The 16,934-nt window shown below is 37.4% G+C and overlaps 1 protein-coding gene across 1 annotated transcript in view; it reads left to right on the top strand.

The window, feature by feature from the left end:
* RELN (reelin) overlaps positions 1-16,934 on the top strand; it is a 419,315-nt gene that overhangs the window by 758 nt on the left and 401,623 nt on the right.

A 16,934-nucleotide genomic window follows, 5' to 3' on the forward strand; every position in this document is an offset into this window, starting at 1 on the left:
GTTTAAATGTCAGTAATGATGCTTTTCCTCATCCTCTGTTACTTTAAACGTGCTGTTTATAGTTAGAATGATCTCTGTGATGTTTATTAATGACTTTGTCTTCTATTTGTGCAGCTTTAATCTCCAGGTAGGGGCTGGGAGGCCCTTATAATTTAAAAGTACCTTTTAAAAAAGGATGATTATAGAGTCCTTCAGCAAATTAAATATATTGAAGAAGTAAAATTTACCTCCAACAAATACAATTTTATGTGGTGCATGTATTTTTAATATTTTAGACTAGTAAATCCAGTTTGTGGGAAAATAAAAAGGTATTGTCTATTTTTTCTGTATTTCTGCGGGAACTTCTTAATATTTCACTTCCATGGAGCTTTCAAGCCACGACAGGCACTATTTGATAAGAATTCCAAGGCAAAAAATTCTTAAACCTAACCAAATAGAAACTATTGTCTAGTAATCTCATAGTTTTCGTCTTTTGTAGGCTAACAATTATTTACATAGCAGGAGATAATCCATGGACCAGCTGGCATTTCAGATAACCATGCATATAAAAATGAAGAATCCTTAAGTTTTCAATTGAAAAATATACACCTTGATGTCTACTTTAAAATGTTAAGCCTAAATAAATGCTTTCTAGAGATCTAAATGAGTGCTTTTACAACTTTCCTGTGGCATGGTGGCAGCCTTGTCTGTAAAGCAGTTTAATTGGGTGGAATTTTAGACTTTGGAAAATTAATGTTCTATAACTAGTCTCTCCTTGAATAAAAGGGCTTACCACATCCTCTTCCCAAGAGCATTCTGGTGTTTTTCTGGGGTCTGTAAGTGGAAAGACCAGCCAATATGGCAACGCCGATCCAACCCAAAGACTGAGGCAGTCGCTCTGGGTAACCCTTAGGAAAGGTGCTTGCCTATTAGTAGCTGTAAGCGAGAGTGGTAAGTAAGTGAGACACGGCTGAGCTAAAAGGTATGATTGTCAGATCGTGATGGAAGACCAGGTGATACTACAAAGCCCGTTTTCCACATCCTTTGAAAGGTGTCAGCATAGAAAACTTACAAATGCCAAAATATGATATAGTATTTGCTTTTGTGATAAATCTAGGAAATGTAAGTTACCCTAAGACTGAACATAATCACATCCCTAAATCTGAAAATTAATGGACGATATAGAGTAAGAATAAAGTGTAATACTTCAAGTTGGACATTAGGGGGAAAGTCTTGATGTATACCTCTTTTCCACTACCAGAAAAGGTAGAGAAATTTTATTATGTAAGACTAAGAAGATCAAATTATGATAAGGTTTGACAGTAGTTAATGTCAGATATGAAATTTCTGTTACCTCTTTTATCAATATTTATATTTTGAAACTGGCTGTAGCTATAGACCTTCAGAAAGAGTTTTCCCCTATAAAATGTTCTACAGGTAGAAGAAATATTTAAAAATGAAACAATGCTTACATGTGTCTCTTTTTCTCTTAGACTTTTAAAAATTAATATTAAAAATTAATTACATAGTATCCTTTAATAATTGAGCTGCTGAAAACTTTACCTAATATACTTTGTGGTTGACTCCTTTTATATGAGAACAAAATAGGTCATTCGGCCAAAAATTTTTAAAGCTAAGACATCAGTAAAACATTAGTTTCAGACTTTATTTCTAACCTTCCAAATCTTTAAAACATAGCAGTATATCAGAAAAAAAACCCCATTCTTACCTATGATTAACATTGAACTCAGCATTTGAAGGAATCATGTTTGGATGCAGCTGATGGTTGTCTCTTTTTTGCCTAAATGAATGCATTGAGATAGACAGAGGTGGTATGTGGAACAGCACCTTACCCAGAACATGATTGTAAATGAGACGGTGTCAGCTGCCTTCTGACCCTTGTGCTGTGTGACAGAGCTTGGAATGTGAGATGGAAAGGCAGGTGTCAGTCTGGTATAAGAGTGGTTCAAAATTATGGCTCTCTGTGTCACACTTATTAGAGATTTATATTGAAAATCAATTTTGGAGAAAAAACAGAACCAAGAATATAATACTAAAGAATTTGAAGCTTGTGTGTCTCACAGAATTGTTACATATTTCCAATGTTCAGTAGTATTTCCACCTTTTTGCAGTTTTGGCAACTCTGTAAACAGTGCATGGTTACTTCTACTAGTTCTCGTCTCTTAATAAAGGGGTGCCATTTGGTACCCCTGTTGGCATCTTCCTATGTCTTTTAAACTCTGTTAGTCACAACGAACTATGGTGCCTTTAAATGAGTCCACCACACCACCACAGTCCAGAAGCTCAGCAAAAAGAGGTCTCATATAACATCCTGTTGAATAAAAAAAGAAAGGTCTCAGGGTCAGATTTTTTTTTGTGTGTAGAATTTCCTTTTTTTGCACAAATCCAAAAATATTGTCATTTTCCACATCATGGTTTCCAGGCCCAAACCTGTATTTTTTATTTTTTATTTTTTTGGTACAAAGTTGCAGATGATGGGAAAATAGGAAGTGGAAATCTGGATGGTCCAGTCAGGTAGCCATTCTATTTCCTAGTGATACCTGGTGATTCACTGCCCCTTCTCCTAGGGATCAGGGCCACCTTGTGAAACAAGCAAACCTTGAGTTGATGCCTGCACCTTTCCTTTCCCGTGATAATCCCTCTTTCTCACCCCCACAGGTCACGTATCTAGATACCTATTTTATTTTATTTTACTTTATTATTTTATTGTTTAAAGTATTACAGATAGTAGTACATATGTCTCCTTTTTTTCCCCCATTGACCTTCCCCCAGCCTCCCCTACCCCCAGTGTCTTGTGTCCATTGGTTATGCTTATATGCATGCATACAAGTCCTTAGGTTGATCTCTTACCTCCCTCCCCAACACTCCCCAGCCTTTTTTGTTGTTGTTGTTGTTGGCAGCCCCTCCCCCCATTTAATTTATAGTGAATATGTCAATATTTGTCAATATTAAATTCTCCCACAATCTCAATCACAACAGTGGAAAGACTTTTTTTCCTTTTTGTTTGAAGGAATTTTGACATCATTTTGGGGTAGAAAGACTATATACCACTGAAATCATGTTAGTAAGGACCCATCTACTCACAAGATTGGCTTTATTCAGTGATCATCAGAAGGAGAAGTCAGACCTTAGAAAAAAACTTCTATGAAAGCCACGCATAGGTATATGAGTCTGCCCAAAGTGCTTGAGACAATTTGTCTGAATTTTTAAAAGAATAAATTAATTTTTAAATTGAGGTTACATTATATAAATTTCAGGAGGCTAGAATCTCTGTTACCATAGTGGCATAAGGTGGGGAAAATGTCCAATTACAGCACAAAATATGCTCTAAAATATTGATTTGATGGGAAAAATTCTGCCTTAAGCAGAAATGAATTGGTGATATAGCATGATGCTTTTAAAAGGGGATTTTTTTTGTATTTTTTAAATCCCTAGCAATAATTCTTTCATGCTACATTTCCATTCCATTACTTATTTAATCATATTGTGAGGTGGGTGGGAAAATAAATTCCTACTGCTAAAACAGAACATTTACCTGAAAAAAAGAAATAATCAGGATAAAATATATAGGGTACTTTGTTGTAACAATTGTCAGCATTACTATTATACATATGTATGCTCTGGAATCAACTGGTTGTTATTTTAAAATCACTGTTCAAAGGCAGTGCAATATAATGACCTTCCCAATATAGGAATGATATGTGTCAGCCATAATTTTTGGTAATATACTCCAGATTAAATTCCGTTCAAAGGACTGATTTCGATATTTGAATTAAAATGATCTGCTCTTGCTAAGGTTACTGTTGAGCAAATGTATGGTTATTTATTCTTTTTATGTCTCAGATGCCAGAATCAGTATATTTAAACTCTCAGGATCATTTGTCAAATACAATTTATAAGTGAACTGCAGCTGTTTCCTTCTTGTGAATGACTAAGAAAATTGAGCATTTAAAGCATTTTGCTTTACTTGTCATGTATTTCATCTCACTTTCTACAATTTATTTCAAACACATTTTGCTGAAGTGGTTTAGATTGTTTCTTAAATCATAAATGTTGCTTTAATTTATATTTCCTGTGCATTTCAATTTCAGTCATTAATAAAAACACACAAAACAGGATTTTAGAATTATTGAAAATAACTTATTTATGCAGATATTCTTACTTCACTCACCACACTACATTACAAGAAAGTATTTAATTAGGGTATTTCCCTCTGATTTTATGAATCTTTATTTTAAACTTCTAAAATTTTCATTAAAAATGTTAAAGATTAAATAAGAAAGTTGTATCTTTTAATCCTGTAAGTATAATTTTTACAGAACTGTCTTGTTAAAATTTTTTTCATTTTTAAAGAGTAGGTGCTATCTCTTTTAATAAGATTTTAAAGTAACCCTGCCAGATTGCTCAGTGGTTAGAGCGTTGGCCTGCAGACAGAAGGTCAAGGGTTCAATTCCTGGTCAAGGGCATGTACCTTGGTTTCAGGTTCTGATCCCTGGCCCCAGTCACTGGGAGACAATTAATTGATGTGTCTCCATCACCTTGATGTTTCTCTCTCTCTCCCCCTCCTCCCTCCTACTCTCTCTAAAGCAAATCAATGGAAAAAATATCCTCCCATGAGGATTAAAAAAAAAAGATTTTAAAGTCAATACTATTGACTTTAGTTTTTTTTTTTATAAATTAGTTTCATTCAAAAGGAAATATCTTTTTATTTTTTCCTCTTTAGAACTGGTCAAGTTTATAGAATGATCTGGAAACCTTGCATTATTATTACATAGGATATGTTGCATATTAAGCTATAATTGTTCTGACGATTTCAAATGCTACTTTGACACTTACTTTTTATGTCTTTAATCTTTACAGATAGCTGCCAATGCACTGATCCCTTTATTTCAGTTCATTTATATTTGAAAAAACATAAATTGAGTGACTAGTACTTTTTGAACACTGGCATTTAAACATGTTGTATATATTCCCACACAAAACTGTGAAGTTTAAATTTTTTAAGTTTTTAAATTTAAAATTCTTTATGCCAAACAGAAATAAAAAAAAAAGTAGTTGTCTCTACACTCTGTCAGGAAGAGAGAAAGGCAGGGGAGGTTCACTAGGACCAGAGAAGTGGTTTAGGCTGTGTGTGCGTGATGACATAACATATAAAATAGGAAATACATTTATCTAAATATTTTGGTTTCAAGAAACTATTGAGTGATTATCCCCCCAACTTTAGAGTCATTATAAAATAACAAAAATATATAATTTTAATCTAATAAACTTTAGGCAAAGAAGTGTTAAAAACACATTTTCAGCAATTGGAATTAAATTTTCAAATATGAAGATCCCATAGTGACTGTTTAAACAGTCAGGGTGTTTTTTGTTAGTGTGTGTTTGTGTGTGTGTGTATGTGTGTGTGTGTGTGTGTGTGTGTGCGTGTGATTATTCTTCATTCTCAGGAAATCCCTATGACATGATCTCACATTGGTATCAGTCGTGTAGCCCAAGAGAGTCATTTTCACCATGGTCACCTGCTATGCTCATCTTATTGACAGCAGAGCTTCTGAAGAGTTGAATGCTGTGCTTGTGGGTTAACCAATTATTTCTAAAATGTGTGGTTCTCTAAAGCTGTACATTTTTTCCCCTTCTTTATCTGATCTGCTGTAGGAACCAACTAGAATAACTGGATTTGGGGGTGTACAGAAGGATCAGTACAAAATTTGATTTGTGATTTAAAGTAGTCCAAATCACTCAAAAAACAAAGCTAAGGTATTAGATTGTTTCGAATGCCACAAAGAGATAGTTATGGGAACTCCAAAGTTCCAAAGTAAACATTGAAAACCCAGGTTATCTTTTAATGCTGAATTAGCTCTCCCCAGGGAATTAAAATGTTATTTTTAAAACAAAATAAGTTAAATTTTGATTAGCGGATTCGTTGAAACTATAGGAGAGCCCATGAGTGTTTCATATAGGACTGGTTATTGATGTCCATTGGGGCCCATGTACCAGGTGACTGAGAGAAGGAGTGATAATGGTTTGCCAATGACTGACGGCTGCACTCACCTCAGAATCATCTCTGCCTTTCCTGCTCTGCTCTTTCCGTCCATCTGTATCTCACCTGCTTTTCCTCCTCCTAATTTTTTTTATTGTCTGTCTTCTTTTGCTCCCTTTCACCATGTCACAGGTCCTTGCGTTCCCTCTCCTCTTTTCTGCTTTACCGTTCTGCTTCTTTGCTGTCTGTTCTTTCTCTTTCTTCCCTTCAGATTTCCTGTCACCATGTCTGCTCCTTTTCTCTCTTCTGAAAAATAGCAGTACATTCATGTCAATTATTGGACTCGGTGGATATTTGCAATAATAGATGCGGCTGAGGACGTTTTTGTGTTGCTCTTTAAAAATGTTCTCTGTCTGTGACAAACAGTTGCCCTTTTTGAAAATTATGGGTTAGCCATTTCGAAGAAAAGTGGGCCCTTCCTCCTACACTGTAAAATCTCTCAGAAGAACTGTCAAGCATGTAGCTGTTTAATGCTGAGTTAGCTACTTCCCCTGCTGTCAGTTATGTGGTCAAACTGTAGAATCTGGTGCACCTGAGCACATATATACACGTAGGAAACTGCACAATGAATTAGCTTGACTCTAAAGGCAGCTCGTTTTCTTGCTGATCTCATTGCCGAGGCTCATCATTGCAGTTGCATGGCTTGGAAATAGTGATGCTACCTTTGTAGGGAGCTGGCACGCCACAGAGGTCAAAAAAAGGCCGGGGGGCCTTGGTATAAGGCAAACACTAGATTAGGAGTCAAATAGCTCTGGGGTAAGTCCCACAGTTTTTCTGGAACAATATTTTATTCCAGAAAATACTGTTTTGTACCATGTGAACTCCAATGTCTATTCTAGTTCGAAACTCCAATGATTCCTTGCCTGAGAGCTCAGACTTGTAAGAGAAGTGCAGGGAGGCTCAGCGATGTAGTGGAAAGAGTTCAGGTTTGGGTAGCAGAGAGACACGGGGTCAATCCGTTCTCTGCCACTTTTAGTTGTGTGCCTTTAGCAAGTTACCTATTCTCTCCAAACCTCAGGTTTCTCACTTCTAATTTAGAAATAGTAATAGCTTCATTTCAGGGCTATAGTTATTTAAAAAAAGGTAATACATACAAAGCACCTAATAAGTAGGTGTTTATCAGATAGTTTTTATCTTCTGGTACAATCACCCAACATTAGGTAAGGGTATTTGAAGCATTGTATACACTGATAGAAGCTATTCACCGATGTCTGTTCACTCTGTCCCTTGTTAATATGTGGCATGTTTCAAGGTAGATTCCAAATTGAGTATATTGAAGAGGGTCACAAAAGTTTAAAAAAAAATCAACCTACTACAAAATACGTATAATCAGAAAGTGCTTCCCAGCCAAAATACATATATGACTTGCCTTGAATTTAAAGGGTTAGTATAGTGCTAGTCTAACTTAGCCAGTTTCTTCCTGTTCTAAACCGAGTAGTCTTAGTTGATGGTCATGATTACAACCAAATTTTGTGTGTTTAGGTATTAGTGTAGGAAAGATGTCAAGATAAGTAAATAGCAACCTCAGAGTTTAATATATTTTGTCAAATCCTATAAAAATATATGTCTACAACCCTATGTAAAATAATTTTAAAGTGTAAAACTATTTCAGCCAAACTAGAACTAAGAGAGATTGATTTCGATAGTGGATCCAGAGTTCCCTAGGTCCTCAGGGACTGAGGGAGGAAACTTAAATCCACAAGTGGTTACGTGGTGAAGTGGAAGGCTATTTCACTTACAATAAAAATATAAATGTTAGGATGAAGGCATTGGCTGGCCAGTGCACTCCGTCTGTCCATCTAGCAAAGCTTATATGGGTGGGCAAATGGCTATTAGGTTATTTGGGAACATGGAGTTAGGTGATCTCATTGGCAGATTCCAAGATCGAGGAAAGCTGTTCCATCCAATGCCTGTCAATGGGCTGGTTGGCATCTTCCTTCCTGGGCAGTATCAGAGGAAGATTGTCCTGTCTCTAGACTCCGTAATGTCTTGTTTTGTGGCACTGATTGCTTGTTGTCTTTCCAGTCATTACCAAAACTCCCTTTCTGACCGATTTTGTCAAGAATAACGATGAGTCCACTTAAAAATATTCATCTTCAAGGCTCCATTGTCATGTAATTTAGTGAACAGTGGAAATCTACCTGGTGGTGGGGTCTTTAGAAAGATTATTGATAAAATTGATAAAGATGATTTAAAAAAAGACTCAGCAAATACTTGCTTTTTGCTCTCCCCTTATCCATTTCTTCTAGCCAGGATATGGTACAACCATCTTATGACCTTGAGGATAATGCTTACATGGCGTGGCATTAGGCGTTTGGACGGAGCCTGGGCCTTTGTTTATACCTGTACCAGTCCTGAAATACCACTTCTGGACTTCTTGTACCATAAGATAAATGAGTCAGGTTCCTGTTATTTACAGCTGAATGTAACCCTAATGATTTCTTCTAAGCATACAAAGGATTCACTTTATATTCTCTTTTAGGTCAGTCATACTTGTATCAAGCTCTGAATTACTCTGGATCTCCCATAGAATTGCTTTTGGTCACCATGATAGAACTAGGATGTTTCCTAAGACATTTTTGATAATATATTTTCAAAGTATCCCTCAAGTTGTGCAACTCCTGCAGGTCAGCAGAATAGTACATTTCATGTTAACTTTTAAATAATGCTTTGAGAAGGTAACCTGTGCATGACCTCCAATTTTTGGACTTCTTATAACTGACAAATTATGCTAGTTAGTTTCCTTCACTGGACTTTGTTTCCTGGTAGTCCTATCTCTCAAAAATGCAGTGTCACCATATGTAAATCCTGTTGACATTTAAAATACTTAGATGTGTGACATAGTTGTAAATGTGAGCTCTGACCTAACTTTAACCTTATTTGTCATGTCTGGCTCAACCTCTAGGACCAAATCCAACATTGTCATTTCTCTTGCTTGCTACATTATCAACAGCGGAAACAGGCATCTCAATCTTACCTTCAGGAACATGTAATCTTTTTGTTTAGCCACTTTTGTTATGAATGTTGAACTATCCTATGATCATGGTCCCAGTTCTTTTCTTACTTCCTTTTCTCCGTAAACACTTCCTGTGTTCTCATCCTGCAAAAAGATGCAATAGGTCCAGTGTTTGTGATGAAGGAATATAAAGAAATTAGTTAGTTTTAAGCTCTTTTAGAAAAAGTCGGTTCCCATGCCCATTCCAAGCACTGATACTTTCAAAATTGTTTAAAAAGGCAACTCAGGGTCTTAGAAATAAATAACAACAACATTAACAACAACAAACCCTGCCTTAGCCTGTTCAGCTCAGGCTGATAGAGTGTCAGCCTGCAGACTGAAGGGTCCCAGGTTCGATTCCCGTCAAGGGCATATGCCTGGGTTGCGGGCTCAATCCCCAGTAGGGAGCATGCAGGAGGCAGACAATCAATGATTCTCTCTCATCACTGGTGTTTCTATCTCTCTCTCCTCTCCCTTCCTCTCTGAAGTCAATAAAAATATATTTAGGAAAAAACAAAAAAATGACAAACCCTAAATAACATTTAGCATATACCAGGCACTGAGCTCAACACTTTACATATATTAATACATGTAATCATCAGAACAACCTCATGAGGTAGGTATGTACTATTATCTTCCTTTTATGGATATGGAAACTGAGTCACAGAGATATAAATGTTTTGTCCAAGATCACAAAGCTATTATGCAGTCTGTCTTGCTCCAGAATCCATACTTTTAACCAGTATGCATTTATTTTCAAAAATGATAATATTTCAGGAAAGGGATAATAAGAAGAAAGAGTAAGAGACATTTTAAGAAAGAGAAAACAAGCAAAAGTAAAAACTAATTTTGTTATTTAAAACAAAGTTTGAAAAATCAAACCAGAAAGTTGACATCCATGCCTAAAAGGGCCAGAATTTTAGTCCTAAATATTCCTTGACTAGATGTTACCTTTTAGATAACGCACAAAGCAAAGATATCGTTCAGTATGCTGTTGACCTGAAAGTTAATGTACCTTCAAAGTATGACAAAGTGATTTGTCACAGTTGATGAATGTAACATTAAAATTTTAAAGTAAATAGTAAATTTATTCTCTGGCTCTCCAATAGAACTTGAGTAGGACTGAATATAAGAGGAGAATTATGAACTTAATCATTTTAAAAATTTTCATTGATGATCATCTATTTGCAATATATGTCTTTCTTTAGCATATTTTGTAAGTGTCTTTGGTCTGAGGTGCAGCTTGTGAAATTGAGTGATGTGGTGCCGGGCCATCCCCCAGAGCTTTCCGCCGTGTCAGACCTGTTCACTAGTTAGAGGTCTGTTCTCACAATGACATTGACACGGATGGCGTAACATTTGTTTTGTACTTGCCTTTATAGGGTTACTTTTTATACGTGGATCAGATCTTGAGAAGTCACTTTCTGTTGAGCTCATTTGAGTGAGAAAGAAAGAGTAACTGCCAAGCTACCTCTCCTGCCCTTACCCCCCAGTAATTCACCGAGGGCAGAGGTCAGCCCTGGGCTCTGTAACCAGGTGAGGGTGACACATGAGGGATTGCCGGGCTGTCAGCGTCTGCTCTTACATTAGTAATACAACCGTTTCCTCATTTGTCACCATTATCGTTTATCCCGAAGTTTGCCATCAGATCTGAACTGAAGTCCACTGGCACCTGGTAGAAGCTGAATCAAAGGGTGGAGGACAAATTCAGGGTGAAGGCTTCCTGCTCAGAGCCCTCAGAGGTTCTCAGAGGGACTGAAGGGAGGCCCAGGCTTTCACTAGGAGAGAAAAATTTGCCTCATTAGACTTTAACAAAAAGATAGTAGCTTTTATAAAGATATTACGGCTGTCACAGGGGTGGGGGCACTGTATGAAAGAAGGTTAAGTGATTAGCCAAAGAACATACTAGTACATGCATAACTCATAGACACAGACAACAGTGTGGTGATGGCCAGAGGGAAGAGGGGGTGAGGGCGGGGTGTGTGTGTGGACAGAGCAGTGGGGAGGGGGAGATTGATATCTGTAATAGTGTAAACAATAAAAATAAAGTAAAAAAAATACTACAAAAAATGCAGAGAAGGTCCACATATAGATGTTTTCTTTTTTCAGGTAGGACAAACCAGACAGTTTCTCCTTTTAGCATTTGCCAGTGAGCTGTGCCAAGTTGTAATTCTATTGGGCAAATCTGTGAGCCACAGGGGTGGGGTCACAAGCCATAGGACTCCTTGCCTGATGAGCTGGCCTGATGCAGGTACTAACCCTTTTAGAATATTTATCTCAAGCGCAAATAGTTGATGTCAGCCTTTTAACAGAAACTGCGAGGCAGACAGTTCAATTCCAAATAAATTGTGAAATATTTTAAACACGCAGAAAACTACAAGAAATGAAAATTCAAAATTGGTATCACTAATGAGGACCCAAGGGATACCTGTCTCTAAAATACACTGAAGTAAAATACAAATGCTCTGGAGATAAAGCTCTTCACAATTGTTAAACTAATACTCATCGATTTGACCTGCATTGCTGAATTATTTTTGCTCTAAACAAGTTTGTCCTGTCCCACCTACACCAGTTGTTCCCAAGTGTTTTTACAACTTAATGAAAAGCATAGAAGCCCTGCAAACATAGAACAGGAAATCTTGAATGAGGCACATGCTTGATTGCCATCCTGTAGAAACAGCCATCAAAAGTCCATTTTAATTAATTACAGACTAATAAATGTTTACAGTGAATAAAAATCGTTAAGGATGGTTACTGGACTATTAATAAATAAAGGAATTTCTTAAGCTTTTATTTTGCCAATCTAACAGCCTCTAAGCATTTATTTTTACTGATGGTGGGAAACTGACCTGACTCGAAAATTTTTGAGTTTATTAGCTACCACAGAACTATACAGTTTGGAGACTTGCAGGTATATCAGGGTTCTCTGGTTGCCAGCCACAGGCACATACATCGGCTAACTTGGGCGACAGGCATTTATGAATAGGAAGTAGGGCCTGGCCAGTGTGGCTCACTGGGAAGATGTCAAGTGCTTCTCTCAGTCTTCAGCTCACCATGATCTTACAACCACTTGTCACAGTTGATCACCTTGACCTTCTCCTTCACACACTGTTATCATTTGGCCTCTGGGATTCCCCTCCTAGTTCCTCCCTACCTACCTCATTTCTCAGCCTCCTTTGCTGTTTCGTCCTTTCCTCTCTGACCAGGGTTCTGCCTGCCCTTGCTCCTTTTGTCTTTCTCATCTGTCCTATTTAGCTAGGGATCCCATCGACTCCGATGCTTAAAGTGCCATGTACATGCTGATGACTCCCTGGACTCCTATGTCTTACTCCCTACTCAACATCTCCGCTTGGATGTCTCTATGGCATCTCAAACTCAATATACCCCCAAATGAGCTTTTTGTCTCCCCTCACTCTGTCACCTCAAAGTAGCTCCTTGAATCTCCACAACTCCATTACTGCTGAGTTTTTATAGTTGTTTAATCCCCAAGCCTTTTTCTAACACCCCACATCCAATCCATCCATAAGTCCTGTTGGGTTTACCTTAACAAACAGACCCAGAATCTGATATTGCCGCCTCCTCTCACGTGGATTATGGTAACTCCTAATCACCTGTCCTGTGTCAACACTTGCTCACCTTCATTCTAGTCATAAAACAGCAGCCAGAGTGATTCTATTAAAACCCAAATCATGTCACTCCTTTGCTCCTTACCTAGGGCAACTGTTCATTCTGCCTCTGTTTTCCCAGCGTCCCATCCGGTTTAGCATTTTTAAGTTACAAAGTCTACCATGATTCTATCCATCCCTGTCATTGCTCCACATCTCTGAGAAAAGTGATAGTCCTTGGCCTATAGCACCTGGCTCCTCTGTTACTTTTCTGACCTCAAATGTTACTGCGTCCTTTCCACTGAACCCATGAGGGCCTCTTTTTTGTTCTTCAAACACATAAGGGGGTGAGTCCCATCTCAGGGCCTTTGCACTTGCTGCTCCCCTTTCCAGCATGCTATTCCCCACTTAGTCCCATGCATCCCCCCTTCCTGATTCAGGCTCATATTCAAATGTCCCTTCTCAGGGAGGCCTTCCCTGATCACAGTAGAACTGTGGTCCCCCCTCTCCCCTGTATTCCATATCCCCCTGGACGGCTTTATTTTTTTTTCATGCTGTTTTCATCACCTACATGTATTACTTTTACCTTGTTTGCTTCCTGTGTGCCTTCAGTAGAATGCCGTTATGTCCACCAAGGCAGGGGTTTTGTCTGGTCCATTTGCTGCTCTGTGGCCAGTGCCTAGAGCAGTGCCTGGCACATAGCAGGCACTTTGAACATTTTTATTTGAAACAATGAGCAAACATATCATTTAGGAATCCTGTCAAATCTCAGTTATGGTTAAAACTGTTGTGTGAAAGTGATAATTCCAAAATAATTAAAGTAATTAAGGGAATGATTTATGAAGTTGGATTTGTGAGCACAACTTCTAAATTTTGATTTTTTGATTCCATGATAATAATGTTTAAAAAATACGAGTATCATGTTTCTACTTTCCCACCCTCCAAACTTACAAAATTCTCATGACTTTTGTGAGGCTGTGTAATGCTATTTATAGTAGCCTGTTGGATTCCCTTTGCTTTAACTATATGTTAGCATATCCAAAAAAAGTTCTCATAGCAATTAGTGACTATAATTATTAATAGAAACTATAATAGACTTCAAGCTCTTATTCCCAGAAGTTTCTTTATGCTGCACCATAAATAAATTCGAAGCAATTTTGATGAATGGGTAACTACTTTGTATTCATCTGAATGGGAGTATAATGGGAAGAACAGACACCGAAATAGCTTGGCTCCACTCTCATCAGATATGTAATAACTTTATAGAAAACACACAGAAAAGGACACTCAAAAAGTTTCTTAAAAGATTTAATCTTTAGCCCTAGCTGGTTTGACTCAGTCAGCCTGTGGACTGAAAGGTCCTGGGTTCAATTCCAGTCAAGGGCATAAACCCAGGTTTCTGGCTCGATCCCCAGTAGGAGGCGTGCAGGAGGCAGTCAATCAATGATTCTCTCTCATCATTGATGTTTCTCTCTCTCTCCCTTCCTCTCTGAAATCAATATAAATACATTAAAATATTTTTTAAAAGATTTAATCTTGAAAGAGAAATATATTTGGGCAGAGATGAATCTACAGAGGGAACAGTAGCTGAGAATTCTGAATCTTCATGAAATTACATTTATTGATACACTCTAAGTTGTGTGGATCAGAGGTTCCTAAACTTGTGGATATTGACATGAATGTTCCCAGGAGTTATTCATGAGAATTATAAGATTTAAGTAGATAAGATTTAAATTCCCTCCCACCCACTCTATTTCTAACATATTTGAATACTTTAATTTATGAGCCTCTGAAATCAGAGGAGACTTAACCTTTAGAGATTTTTGTGGTACAGAGCAGACATTCTCGGGGGACTGCCTGGTTTCATTTCCAACTTCACATGTGGCCTTGAGCAAGTGACCTCACCTCCTTGTGTCTCAGTTTTCTCTTCTGCAAAAGAGCCCTGATGACTGTACCTGTCTCATTGGTTTGTTCTGAAACTTCAGTGAGATAGTGCATACAAAGAGCAACACAGCACTTGGCACAAAAAATAATGTTGAGTATTATTGATGTGGAATACTTTCTGATTTTTTTCCTGTGAGGTTCTCTATTTACAATAATGGGGTTTATAATCTTTGTTCTCTTAACATTATGTGCTCATTGTATTGACATTTAAGAAACAGTTTGAATGACTGCATAATGTTCTACTGTATGGTTGTGGCATGATTTATAAATTGTTTGACGTTTTTGGCATTTTTCACTTTTTTTCAATGTTGTAAACACTATAATGAATATCTTTGTACATCTTTCAAATTTTGGCAAACCCCCCCCCATCCCAAAGTTGAGGTCTTATTTTTTAATGAATTTGTATATGCACATAGTGTTAATATATTTGTGCAAGCAGATGCACTTTCTTTTGTTCTCATTGCTTTTGTCCTCAAAGAGTCTTTTTCTGCTTAGACACTAGGTTAATATTCACATAAATATTTTGTCTATCTTATTATATTTTATGGGTTATAATAACATGCATGCACTGTTAGTGCCTGGATCTCATTTGTTTATGTTTCTTTTCTTGTGGAGCAAGCGGCGCCCTAGAACTGCAGAGGCACTCCCTGTTGTTACAGTTACCTTCTGCTGTTACCTGCTTTGTCTTAGCCGCTATTAGGAATGCTCTTGAAAAAGCCGTCCCGTGCACCATATGGATTGAATTATTGCTACTGACGGTGGTGGTCGCGTGCACATGCCAGATGCCGCTACTTAAGCCTTCAGGCACCTTTGTTTCTTTCAACAGGGTATCGTTCACTCTCCTGCACACAGTTCTTTTTGGGACTCCACTATTCTCATTGTGAAACCCACTGGATCAGATAAACTGCTGACATCATGAATGTCCTCTTTTGCTGATAGTACTTTTTGGGGGTACCAATCATGAAAGCATTTCTACTTCATCTTGTAGCACATATGTATTGTTTCGTGCTTATGGACATTAGTAGTGTGGGGGGCATTTTCCTTTTTACCAAAGAAAATATTAATAAGCCAGACAGTGAACACATGTAAAACGCAAACTGTGTTCTTTCTAAGTTAGCTCGAGTTACCCCTGTGGCTCTCCACTCTCATCTTATCCTTCCTTGTAAGTGATGCGCTGTATCTCATCATAGCCTTCTCTTTTCCTAAATCTAGTGATGCTCAAATTAAGGCATCCTCAAAGGAGGCCTGCCCCTCTATTTCTAACAGAAGTCAAGTGACCGATGCCAGGAATTGTGACGTGGATCTGCCCACAGCACTCCAGCATTCCAGCCCCCCTCGGCACTTCTCAACGGGACAGTGTCATACCTCTTTGCCCTGTAATTCTGAGAAATACTCAGTAGGAAAATTTAGAAAATTTTGTTATGAGACCCAATGAAATCCTCTTTGAAATTGTCCTCAGGACTGTGCCCTTCCAGTGCGAGAAGGAAACGAATCTCTAAATCTAATCTCTTGTAAGCAATTTGTGTTTTTATCCACATACATACCTGCAGACAGGAAAGGGATCAAACTATACCTACCACAGTGGGCTTTTCTCACTCAGCTATATGTCCTAAGTATCTTTCTTTTTTAAAAAATTCATCTTTATTGTTGAAAGTATTATAGATGTCCCTTTCTTTTCCACCGTTGACCCCCTCCACCCCATTCCTGCCCCCTCCCCACCTTGTTGTCTATGTCCATGGGTTATGCATATATGGATATAAATTCGTTGGTTAATCTCTCCACACCTTCCCTTCCCTCTGAGACTTATCAGTCTGTTGCATGCTTTGATGTCTCCGGATCTGTCAATGTCAGTAAATGCAGAGGTTCATCTTTGTTTAGTGGCTACATAGTATTACATTGTATGGAGATATATATATATATATATATATATATATATATATATATATATAATTTAATATATATCTAGTATTAAATTATTTAATCCCTCTAGTATTCAAGTTCAGGTTAATATCTACAACATTGCAAGAGATTTTTTTATTCATTTTTATTCCCCACCCATGCCTTAGGACAACTAAATATTCTAAAACCGGCAGTTTATTTAGTTTATTCATCCAGTACTTACATTTGGAAAATAAAGGAGGTTCTATATCCTGGCTTCTCTAATCTGAAATATTCATCTATACTTTGTAAAAAGAATCATAATGGATTTAATGTTTTATATTCTTATTGTCATATGCTATATATAAACATAAATTTAATTTTCTAAATACATTCTAAAGGTAAGATTTTGACATGGTAAACATAGATATAGGTAAGAATAATTCAAATGTTAAAAATAGGAAAAGAGCAA

Source organism: Myotis lucifugus, unplaced genomic scaffold, assembly GCF_000147115.1.
Source record: "Myotis lucifugus unplaced genomic scaffold, Myoluc2.0 scaffold_18, whole genome shotgun sequence".
NCBI classification, from domain to species: domain Eukaryota; kingdom Metazoa; phylum Chordata; class Mammalia; order Chiroptera; family Vespertilionidae; genus Myotis; species Myotis lucifugus.